The sequence below is a fragment of the Furipterus horrens genome, unplaced genomic scaffold, assembly GCF_987537825.1.
Source record: "Furipterus horrens unplaced genomic scaffold, mFurHor1.1.pri manual_scaffold_13, whole genome shotgun sequence".
Classification (NCBI taxonomy): Eukaryota; Metazoa; Chordata; class Mammalia; order Chiroptera; family Furipteridae; genus Furipterus; species Furipterus horrens.
Window position 1 is genome coordinate 8,285,539 of NW_028327183.1, and position 12,034 is coordinate 8,297,572.

At 50.1% G+C, this 12,034-nt stretch overlaps 1 long non-coding RNA gene across 1 annotated transcript; it reads left to right on the plus strand.

Annotated features, from left to right (window-relative positions):
• The first annotated feature begins 8,494 nt into the window (after positions 1–8,494).
• On the plus strand, positions 8,495–11,347 carry LOC149994019 (uncharacterized). The gene is made up of 2 exons (XR_016507724.1): positions 8,495–8,615; positions 10,405–11,347. It is a non-coding gene; the product is annotated as an uncharacterized LOC149994019 (long non-coding RNA).
• Positions 11,348–12,034: the final 687 nt, after the last annotated feature.

A 12,034-nucleotide genomic window follows, 5' to 3' on the forward strand; every position in this document is an offset into this window, starting at 1 on the left:
CAAACCCAACCTGAACCCCAAGGGCAAGAGCACCCATAGGTGTAACCCACACAGGCCAGCACCCTGGGACCTGGGGGGTGGAAGAGAGTCAAGAGTGGGTCTGGAGGGGCAAATGGGAAGGTCCAGCATAGCTAGTACAGTTGCTGGACTTGAAAAGGAATCCATGAGCACTGAGACCAAAAAAGGTCATCATCGTAAGTGTGGCCATCTGATTTAATGTCTAACCCAGGGGACCTGTGAGTAGGAGAGCAGACGCTCGCGGCAGGATGCTAGGGTAGTAGGTGTAGACCAGGTCTTCCCCAGGCAGGCGAGGATGTGGGCTGCCCACGGACAGAGGAGAAAAGCAGGCTGGCTTCCAGAAGCTGGGGGCAACGCCTATTAAGTCCTCAGAAGAAAGAAGCTGTGGTCCATGAATTCTAAACTGAAGTGGTCATTCAAGGGCCGCACATTTCGGAATATGCAAAAACCAAGGCAGTGAGGTTCTTGGGTGCCTTTTAAGAAACCACTTGAAGACAAATTTAGCCAATTCTAGGGCCGAATGGAGAAAATCCAGCAAAAGGTCTGTCCGTAGGTGTGAAATCCATTATAATATTAGACTGAATTAAAACAAAAACTTTAAAAAATTTAGATTGGAGTACAAATGTAAACCTAGGCAATGATCACATGGTTTAATTAAAGCTGAAAAAAAGTCAGAGGTTTTTCTCCCCCTCATCTTCTATGGGAGTCTAGACATGATTTATTTATAGCTAATATACGAAGTAAGAGGGTTGTGCAAATATGCATATGAATCGAGGTAAACATTAAAGCACATATAAATCTATCAAAATCGGGTGATGGAAGAGAACGAGAGAGGCAGTGAAAGGAGGAACTCTGGCATTGGCCACAGTAGAGTCTAGAGAGCGCTCTGCAGGAAGAAAGAGCATGATGCATCTTCCACGAAATTATAACTCGAAGATAAACACCAGAGCAAAAATTCAAACTTTCCAAATTTATCAGAAGAGACCTACAAAACAAAGGCTACATAATGAAAACAAAAACAAGCAGCCAATAAAAACAAAAAAATATAACCTAAAATAAAAATGAGAAGCAGGAGTTTCATTCTGAACATCAGCAGAAGGGTGTGAAGACAGCCAATGGCTCTTAAGGATGAGAAAGGATTCAGTCTACAGGGACGACGTCACAATTAGAAACATCAGCAGTGAAGGGCACAATGTCTACAAAGTAAAAATGCCAGGAGATAGAAGCAGTGGGTGTACCCAGAGAAAAGGCCATGTGAAGACACAATGAGAAGGTGGCCGTCTGCAAGCCAAGGAGGGAGACCTCAGGAGAAACCAATCCTACCGGCACCTTGATCTTGAACTTCCAGCCTCCAGGACAGTAACAAATACATTTCTGTTGTTTAAGCCACCCTGTCTGTGGTACCTTTTATGGCAGCCCTAGCAGACTAACACAGGAGGCAAAGAAAATTCCCCCTCTGTCAATAGATAAAAGAATCAATATATACAGCCCTATAGGTGTACAGATATCCATAACTGCACTGAGTACTTAAGGAAGAATACCCTAGAAACTGGTGACAGAGCTCAGGGGCAGGATGCCAGTAATTGAAGTCCTGGGAGAGGAAGGGCGACCTTTCCCTGTGTATCCTTCGGTCCTTCGTGAACATTACACTCTATACATGTATTTTCATTTAAATATGTGTATTTTTAATTTAAAAATATAGATTATATATTAAAAAATTCAGCAGCTGCACAATATTCTATCAAAGGTTTATATTATAATTTGTTTTGCCAGTTATAGTAATTATACTATAACTCTCCCCCATACTCTGTGACTATATATATATAATAGTGTATAAATAGTATTTATATCTATATAAATATATAATATACAATACACTGTATTATATATGCTATATGTTATATAATATACTATATAAAAGAGTAATGTACTATAATTTATTTACCCATGATAATTGTACATTATGTTCTAGTGTTTTGTTAATTAACCATCCTGTGAACAACTTTGAGCATAAAATTTCTCCAGTGGTTGAAATTATTTCCTTAATGTTGATTCCCAAAAGTGAAATCACTGGGTCAAAAAGTAAGATGTTTTACAAAAAAAAAAATATTCCTTTACTAACATTTGTGGGTTTTTTTTTTTTTTCTGGTTTAAAAGAATTTATTGTAAAGAATTTGGAAAACACAGAGAAGTTCAAAGAAGAAACTCATGTGCTTCTGAGCACCCAGAGATAAGTATTTGGCACTTCCTTCCAGCCTCTGCTCCACTCAGCATCCGCGTGTGGCAGTCACATTGTTAAGGCCTGAGGCTAGTGCTTTAAGATAAGGGTAAATGGAAGGAACATCCTTCCTGCAGAGGCTGGAGCAACAACCCTTGCCCTTTGCAGTTAAAGACACCAGACTGCTCCAACTTTGGCATCTGGTGACTTAGGGACCCCGAGACTCAACAGCCAAGCAAGTGCCTCGCCCTGTCACGAGGAACCCCCCCAGGCCTCCCCAAGCTGAGCAGGAAACAGAGCCCCCACCCCATCCAGCTCCGGGGTGGGGGTGATGCCCCAGAGGCAGGGGTACTGGCCTGTGCTGAAAGGCAGACGCGATGCTGAGGATCCAGAACTCACTGAGGATGCTGCCGAAAGCCAGGTGGGTGTGGTGGGCATCCTGCAGGGACACCACCCACGGGAACTCCTTCGCGACTACCACACCCTCCTCAAATTCTTCTATGACACTGGTTTCCTGGATGCCACAACCTGCAGAGGCGGTGTGCGGGGGACTTCACTGCTGGGGCAAGGAGCTGGCGGTCTGTGGCTGCTGCCGCCGCCACCACCACCACCGCCGCCACGTTAGACCGCAGGGCCCCCCCGCTGGCATCCCACACTGTCTCGCTTTCCATATTGGTCACCACTAACTCTACCACGCTGTTGCTTTTTCTGCTGGGTCTCCTTCCCTATTAGAGAACTCTTGGTGGCATCTATGAATCTAAACATCATATTAGGCTACAGATAATCATGCACTAGGCAGCGTCTGAAACCTCTGGATACATCAGCGGTCCTCGTGTGTAGCCTGGGGCCTTGGGAGTCCTCAGTCCCTCTCCAATGCTAAGACTATATTTGCTCTCTTCACTTTCTTTTCTTTTCTTTCTTTTTAAAAAATTCTATTTATTTTTAGAGAAAGGGGAAGGGAGGGAGACAGAAAGGAAGAGAAACATCATTGCATGAGAGATTGGTTGCCTCTACCAGTCGCCTCTCACACACCTCCAGCCGGGGACCTGGCCCGCAACCCAGGCATGTGCCCTGACTGGGAATTGAACCAGCGACCTTTCAGTTCACAGGCTGGCACTCAATCCACTGAGCCACACGAGCCAGGGCTCTCTTCACTTTCATTCTCCCTAGTGCTCAGTGGAGTTTTCCAGAGGCTATGGGCTGCATCTCTCTGATGGTGTGAACCTTTATGTTCTTGTGTTTTACATTTCTCCCAGTTTTATTTCTAATGTGATAAATACAGAAAGATACAGATCCCTAAACAAAAGCTCTTTGGGGGTCCTCAATAATTTTTAAGAGTATAAATGGACTCTGAGACCAAAAAGTTTGAGAGCCACTGATACACTCCGTACAATTCCTCCAACAGAGCTACGGGTGGACGCCATTAACTGTGTGCAGGTGAGAAAACGGAGCTTTACAGCAGTGAGCACCTGTCCTGGTCCCACAGCTAGTGGGTCACAGGGCCAATCCAGATGAATCCAAACTCCCTATACTCTCAACCCCTCACTCTCTGTTCCAGCCACATCCTCAAATTTGCTCTTCCCCACTCAGGCTATTGGCATGAGGGACTCCTCCTGCTTTGCTTGCGATGTATCCCTAGAGCATGGCACAGTGCCTGGCACATAGTAGGTGCTCAATAAATTATCAGTAAACGAACAAAAGCTGATATCTTGTTATCAAGGGCTCAAAGTCCCGCCAGGTGGAAGCTCCCTTTGCCTTATCCCCAAGCCCTTGAGTGGGTCACCTTCAACTGGACAACCTTTCGCGCAGTCTGGACTTTGTTTCAAGTGAGTTCAATGTTGACTAAAGTTGTAAATAATAACCTCCCCACCTCTGCCAGGCCTCGGTTGGCCCAAGATGGCTGTCCTGCCCTATTATTTTTAAAAAGTTTCACTGTCACAGAATCGTGTTGGGTGATGGAATGATAGAACGGGAAGGGCCCTTGACACTCAAAGCCCTAGGCTGGGTGAGCTGAGCTTCCTCACTTGCCAGTCAATATGTCCCCAGGTGCCCATCTCATGCCACCCTAGGCCAGGGGGAGTGCAAGGATTCTCCACCTGGCTGCACGTTCCATCCACGTGCTGCCTGGCCCCTCCCACGCCCCTGGCACCAGAGCCTGGGCACCGGCATTTTTAGGAGCTCCCAGGTAGATTCCAATGTGCATTCTGGGTTGAGAACCAGTAATGTTTTGAAAGGTCCTGGATGCAGAGCCCCAAGTCCAGTTGGCCCCTATGCTGCGAGGCCTGGGGCAAGCCACTTCCTGACTCTGGGCCTCAGGTTCCTGTTTTGAAATGTGGGGAACTCACCCCTTGGAGTTGTAAAGACCATGTGAGGTGAGGGTATGGAAATTGCACCTCATGGCCGATAATGCTAAGCCCAAGGGCAGAACGGATTATTACATTTTTCCCCATTACTCTGGTTGCTGCTTGTAAATCCCAAACCATGAGTACCCAGTGCCTCTTTCTAAATCAGTGGCCTTGGGTCACGGATGTCACGTGTTGGGTACACTAGTCTACCACGGGTTAGATCCTTTGGTGGCTGCTTTTTCAGCCATTCATGCCACCACATACACAACCCTGCCACATGCTGAGACAGGGGCTGGGCTTGGAAGGAAGGGTCTCAGGACCCTGTCCGGGCCCTGGGTGAGGTCACAGCATATGGGGAGATAGACACTGAAGCGTCATAGCTGAACAGAGAGACCCATGACCCAGCGGAGTGTGCCCACAGTATACACGAGGGGGCGTGAGTTCTCCCCAGAGCGTGAAGTCTGGGAGGGCTTCCCCCTGGGGTGACCTCTGAGGCAAGCACCAAAGACAGAGTTCCCAAACCATGACCCTGAGGTCAATGGTGACATTTGGTACTTGTCATTAAAGGACCACAGCAGCCTTCTCCATGGCCGGGCAGAAGGTGACCAAACACCTCCATGAACTGACACTTGGACACTAAGCGGGGGGTTAGCGAGGTGATGTCAGTAAGGCCACTATGTCCTTCAGAATCACCAGAGCTAGGAACGCCATTCTTTTTCCCATGGGACTGGGGCAACCTATGGTGAACAAGGCATGAGCTAACCCTTCCTAATCCAGCAAGAGCCCGCAGGTGTGTGGTGACTGCTCCTCTTTCAAAGCTCTAGCTGGCTAGTCCTTCCGACCTTGTAAAACCCTTGCAAGGCCAGGATCTAAGGAGGAAACCTGACTCAGAGATGAAATGTTTGCCCGGGGGCACTTGCTCGAGGCTTAAGCGTCCCTCTCTGATTTGTGGGCATCCCTTGGTCTCCTTGGGGCTGCAGGGAGGTGAAGTGGCCCAGGAAGGTCGGGAGTTCTGTTGATGTGTGTGTGGGGGCGGCTTTCACCTGTCACCTAGCCAACTGCAGGACGGGACAGAGCCTGCTGGGGTAGCAGCGAGGTGGGGCAGGGCCTGCTTGAGTCAGCGGCCCCTCTCCATCTGCCCCTTTCTAAGCTGGAAACTTGGTCGTGGCCAACCTAGGGGTCAGGGAGGGGACTGCAGCTGCCTCTCCTGCCTGCAAGGCCTCGGCAGCCTCCAAGGCCCCTCCTTGCGCCCTCCAGGCCCAGCCCTGCAAGGCAGGGTCAGTTTAGCAGCATACTCTTTGATGCAATGCTAGAAGTCTTCCGGGGACAGCGATGCTGAAGTGGAAGCACAGGAAGGGCCTGGCTCCCAGGGCCACCAGGCTCTGGGAGGACACCTCCATCTGCCAGCACGTGGGGGACACCTCTGGAAATGCAAGGCGTCGGGGGTGGGGTGGGGGGCTGTGAGTGGAGAGACAGGCCTCACACCGCACAGACCCCGTTGTCCAGTGTGTGCCCTCGTCCGGAGCCTGAGGTTCATTTTCCAGACTGCACTCTCTCCCGAGGATTAACCTGACACCAGGCAGCTCAAGCCCCAATTTCCCACCTCCACGTCCCATGTCCCACTTCTTTGCCTGGTCCCCACCGATATAGCATGCGGCCAGATCAAAGCGCTGTGCACCACCTCCCCCCACCCCAGTCCCTCTCCGGACATTAAGGAGCATTTACTTTTCTGGGGCGATTCCCCGCCATGCGTCCCAGAACTGGCTAAACCACAAAGCAAGAAAGCAGTGCACTCACTGGCAGAAGCGTGGGACAGGGTGATGGAGACGGAGATGCAGAACAGTGCCAAGAGGCCCCGGGCGGTCCCTGTCATCCCCAAGCAGAGCCGCGGCAGACACCATGGGCAGCTGTGAAGACAAAAGCTGAACCAACGCACGGGCTTGTCCTCTCCTCCCAGATGTGCTGATGTTCCCGCAGTGTCGGAGGCCGCGCCCCTTTCCTTCCCAGATGTGAGGGACAGACCTGTCACTCCCCTGTGGCTTGGCTCCCTGCAGTAAAGAGGCAGGGACCAACTGCCTGGCACCAAGATTCCGTTAGGATTCGGAGATGGCCCAAGGCGAGGAGGCAGCCACCGCCCGTGGATCCAGCCAGGCCCCCCCCCACTTCCCAGACAGTTGGGACTCTGGAGTGTGGGGTTTTGACTCGCAGAATTCAACCGCTGCCTTAACTCTGTGGCCATAAAACGGCTGAAAGAAAAAAGCAGGGCTTTAGTGCGAGCCACGCTGGCCTTGGCCCTCCTGCAAAACCCTGCCGGCCTAAATCACGCTGGCTTCCTTTAACCGGGGATGGCTCACACTTTGCCATAGTAACAGCCCCGGTGTTTTGCTCAATTATTTTGCACAATAACCCCATGAAGAAGACACTATCATTTCCCCCATTTTACGGACTCAGAAGGTGATACTTGGAGACATTGAGAAGCCTGACCAAAGGGCGCATGGCTGCCAGGGGGTGAGGCTGGAATCCCAGGTCAGGCCTGTCTAAACCCAGAGCCCACGCGTCTTCGCCACGTGCCCTACCTTCTGGCTCACCCTTGCCTCAAACAACGCCGAAGGGCCCGGGGAACCCTTGGGAGCCGTTCTCAGTCACCATGCTCCACTCCTGACCCGGAGATTTCTTGTTGTCAGGACGGTTCTCACAGTTCTGCCAACTGTTCCTGCTACAAGAGAAGTGAACCCACTCTGACCTGACACAGCCAAGCCCAACAGAGGGGCTCCTTCTACCACCATGGGAAGAATGCTCCATTGTGGCATCACGGTTACCATGGTGTCGCCAAGCAAACATCTGGACATGGGGACTTGGGAGGAGCCAGGATGAAAAGCCTGCCTGTTCCCTAAACTTGGCAGGGCTCTTCTGGAAGCCCGGCTGTCCCTGGGTCTCACCAAGAAGATGTCCCTTTTGCTGGATCACGGTGTCCGGGCCAGCTGTGGCTCTGGTCTGTCTGCCTCCTCAGCAGCCGCCCTGTGTCTGCGCGAGTTTGTCAGACTGGACAGAGGAAGCTCACGGCGAGGGCGGGTCTGGATTTCCCCGGCCCCGTGAGCATTTTCATACTCCAGGGAGCTTTCCCGGGGGCTCGGCCCAGTTGTCTTCAGAGGCTTCAACCCGAGCTGCCCGATGGCCGGGCTCTGCCAATCGCGGGCCCGATGGGAGCGGCACCCCGGCCACTACAAGAAGCTTTGGTTTCAGCACAAAGGCCAGGACGGAGAAAAGTGCTGACAATGTCGTGGGAGGACGTGACCCCACGGGGAATCCGAGGGCTTGCAGGCTGCCGGCGCGGGCACTCAAGAAGCATGGATCGGACCCGTAGCTGAACGGCTGGTGGAAGGAAGGATGGCCGCTGTCTCCTGCCCCCACGAGTCTCTCACCGCCCTCCACCACCCGCCTTCTGCTTGGAGAGCAGAATGGGACAATGGTGGGCAGTGGGAGAAACGGGAAGGAGCCCTTCGGTATGCCCCGCAGAGCAGGTCTCTCTGAGCTTTCACATTTTCTTCTCTATAACTCACAATCCCCCGGGCCCGGAGGAAAGAGCGGCCTGAGCTTCCCAGGGGCAAACATGGCCGCTCGGAGTGGGGGTCACGTCCCCGGAGCCACACACCTGAAAGAGGGCAGGGGCAGGACTTCCGACGCCAAGGGTGGTGCCCCATCTCCACGGCTGCGTTTCTCAGCCTGGACCTTGTGCTTCCCTCACAGGGGGTGGAAGCAGAAACAGGGATAGAGCCAGAGTCCCGGAGTCTTCAGGAGTTGGGAGGCTGAGCGTAGCGCACCTGACCCTAACTGCCCCCAGAGTCCCCTTGCAATCCCTGCGTGAGAAGAAGCCACAGGCAGCTGCCAGAACCATTCTGTCTCTTCACAGAAACAATGTCACAGGATCCCACAAGAAAGGCTCAGAATCCTGCCAGGGCCCAGCGGACCCCATGAGCAGCCGGCCTTAAATTTTCACCCTGTCTGGGCCACGTCATGCCGACCATCAACTTCAGGTAAAATTTTTAAAGATTCACCACAATTGTTAAAATTATGATTTAACTCTTTAATAACAGTTTTATATCTTGGAGAGGAAATTTCATTTGCAATCTTACGCCCAGGGCTCCATCTCCAGGATCGTGACAGTGTGAAACATGTAGTTTCTCAACCCGTCACTTTGCATTTTTATTCTTTATTTCCGTTAAGTTAGAGAACCCCACTCTCAGTGAAAGGATTTCTGAAATCGCAGCAGGTTAGGGCAGCGCTGTCTGACAGTTCCGGATCTTCCCATTGCACGTGGGCTCCGAAATCACGGAGCATGTTTTCTTTTCCCACTGATGACCGCTCTCAACCTGCCCATCCCGCTCAAGACCTGGGAAGCTGAACATTTCTTTTTTTTTTTAATTTTTATTTATTTATTTATAGGGAGAGGGGAAAGGAGGGAGAGAGAGAGAGAGAAACATGATGTGTGAAACAAACATTGATCAGTTGTCTTTTTCATGCCCCCAACTGGGGACTTGGCCCACAACCCAGGCATGTGCCCTCACTGGGAACCGAACTAGTAACCTTTCAATCTGCAGGCCAGTACTCAGTCCACTGAGCCACACCAGCCAGGGCTGAACATTTCTTCTGGGAAGTTTCAGGTTTTATCCCAGGAGAGAGTGATGGCGGGATTTCTAGTCCACTTGGTGTTGCAGACTTGGAAAATGGTTTTAAAATGTGCCAAGAAGAGCTTTGCTGTGTTTCAGAACCTCTTGTGAAATTAACAGAACAAAAAACAATCAAGGACTTCTTCACTTGGGTGACCACACAGGGTCTGAGCCCGGCTTCCTCCCCAACGCTGGTTTGCTGAATAGTTAAGCGAAATAGCTGCTACCCCGAATACCGCACCGTCAGGGCTTCCCCGCAGGGATGCAACACCCTAAAGCCTCTGGCACAGCTGATGGCACGGGCCCTGAGGCCACCTTTCCGTGGCCTCTTCCCCTGAAGGGCGTGTCCTCTGCACTGCTGGCAGTAGGCAGCCTTGAGAGACCACGCAGCGTGCAGTGATGCTCACAGCTGAAGGGGGCTGAGCTTTACACACAGACCCACCCTAGAAACCGGACTACTGCGTTTTCAGGGCAGGAACATGTAGCTTCCAGGTAGTCCCTGCCGGACTTCTGACTTCACTTTCGGATCTTTCGTTGCTGTCCTTGCTGCTGTTTGCTTTTGTTGACACGGAAGTTTGGCTGCTTATTCAAACGCGTCCTGCGCTCAGATTCACCTGTCCCAGCATAAGGCATCACACTGGAGCCCTAGCGGCTCCTTTTCTGATAGGCTTCTACTTCCCATCGCTAATTTTACACTCTGTGGACCCTCTTTTAGCCAGCCCCTCGTTTCTGTGAACTAGAGTAATACCACCACCCAGGCCTGATATTCCCCCAGGGGTGGACCTGCGAACGAAGCCAGGCTCCTCAGATCCTCCCATTCTGGGAATTTGAGTCTTGAGCCAAAGGGCAGAAAGAGCAAAACAGCTGGAGCCGTGGGGCCAGGTCAACAGCGGGCTCTCTGGCTCTGCTGCCGCATTGAGGGTCCCTCCCTGCCTCATCCTCCTTGAGACCCGGCCCTTCTGTGGACTAGCACGGGTCCCACCCGCAAACGTCTCTTCTGCCTAAGCGTGAGTGAGAGGCAGTTTCTGTTGCTTTTCTGACCAAAGAAAACTTAATGGATCCACTGGTCTAGTGCTTGGAGTGCCTTTTCTGCCGCAGGGTTTTTATTACATGTATGACAAATGACTATTGCCTAATAATGTCGCTTCAACGACAGGAACAGCAGCAGTCACTGAAAAGCAGCGACATGAATCCCACTTAAATCTGGGACTGGATGTCACACGTTATATGATAGCATTGCCTACACGTACGCAACATCAAACTGTTTTGAAATTTTAATCCTTTTTATTTTCACAAATTCTTTATCCCTCATCTTTTAGAGATGCTGATTCTAGTTCTTATTATGGTTTATTTCGTAATGAAGTCTTAAGCTGCGTATTTCTCCGACAGACATACTTTACCTATCTATTACACCAAAAGGAATATCCTTCACTTCCACAAATACACCTTCACATTTTTCACAAAACACACAAGCTTGTCTGTTGATCCTCCGTTTCCTAATTTTTGATACAGACTGGCCACAACAATTATTTCACATTCTTCTTCATACTACTATGAGAAAACCACAAACCAGGTGTGACGAAAAAAATGCCACAATACTTATCGGCATCGTAGGTCAGGTAAAGTGGGAGCAATGGGAACTGGGGCCCTGGGGAGCAGGGACCCTGTTTAAAGGGGACAGCCATGGCCAGACCCCCTCAGTGACTTCCAGCTTCTGCACGGTCCGTGTGAGAAAGAACACCTTGCTGCCTACTAAGGACAGAAACGCCCAAGGCAGGCATGGGCTTGTGTGTACACAGGCTTTGAAGATTTCTAAGGCAGGAGGACAACAGGAAGCTTGGGCTTAATCTTCAAACATGGAACCCAGAGACCTTCAGCCCAGGTTTGGGGCTCCGACGCAGCATTAATCACAGAAGCCAAAAGGTGGAAGCAACCTAAGTACCCACCCACAGAAGAACTGATTTTAAAAAAATGTGGTGCAGACGTACAATGGAATATTATTCAGCCTTAAAAAAGGAGGAAGACTTATCACATGCTGCAACATGGATGAGTCTTGAGGACATTTTGTTAAGTAAAATAAGCCAGTGATGAAAAGATAATTACTGTTATGTTTTTACCTATGAGTCGTCATATTCATAGAAGCACAGAGTGGAATGGTGGCTGCCAGAAGTTGGCAGGGCACGGAGTAATGGTGCAGTGGGGACAGTTTCGGTTTTGTCAAATGAAAACAGTGCCACAGATCTGTTTCACGACAACGCGCATGTAATTAACACTGCGCTGTAAACTTAGAAATGGTTAAGGTGGTTAATTTCGTTTTGTGTGTGTGTGTGTGTGTGTGTGTGTTTTTACCACAATAAAGAAGAAAGAAATGAACATCACAGGCGCAGATGAAGTCCCCGGTGTGGCCCAGGTGGGCAGTCCTTCCCCACCCCCTTCCCTTAGGTCATCACTACCATCACCTCTGGTTTCTTGACATGTCTGTTTAAAATTGCACACATATCCGTAAACAGTATTCAGCATTCGGTGTGTTTTTAAAACAGTCTCACAACACATATAACGTTCTGCTTCTTGCTCTTCCACTCAACGCTATTTTAAGATCTAGTCCATCCATTTCACTTGCTGTCCAGTATCCTAGACGATGAATATGACTCCATTTATTTCTCCATTGCTCTGCTGAGAGAAATTTGAAGTGAGTCCAATTTTTAAAATATTAACAATCCAGCAGAAATATGTTTATACAGGTCTCCACATATGAGCATAAATGATTTTCTTTGTGTTCCACAGAA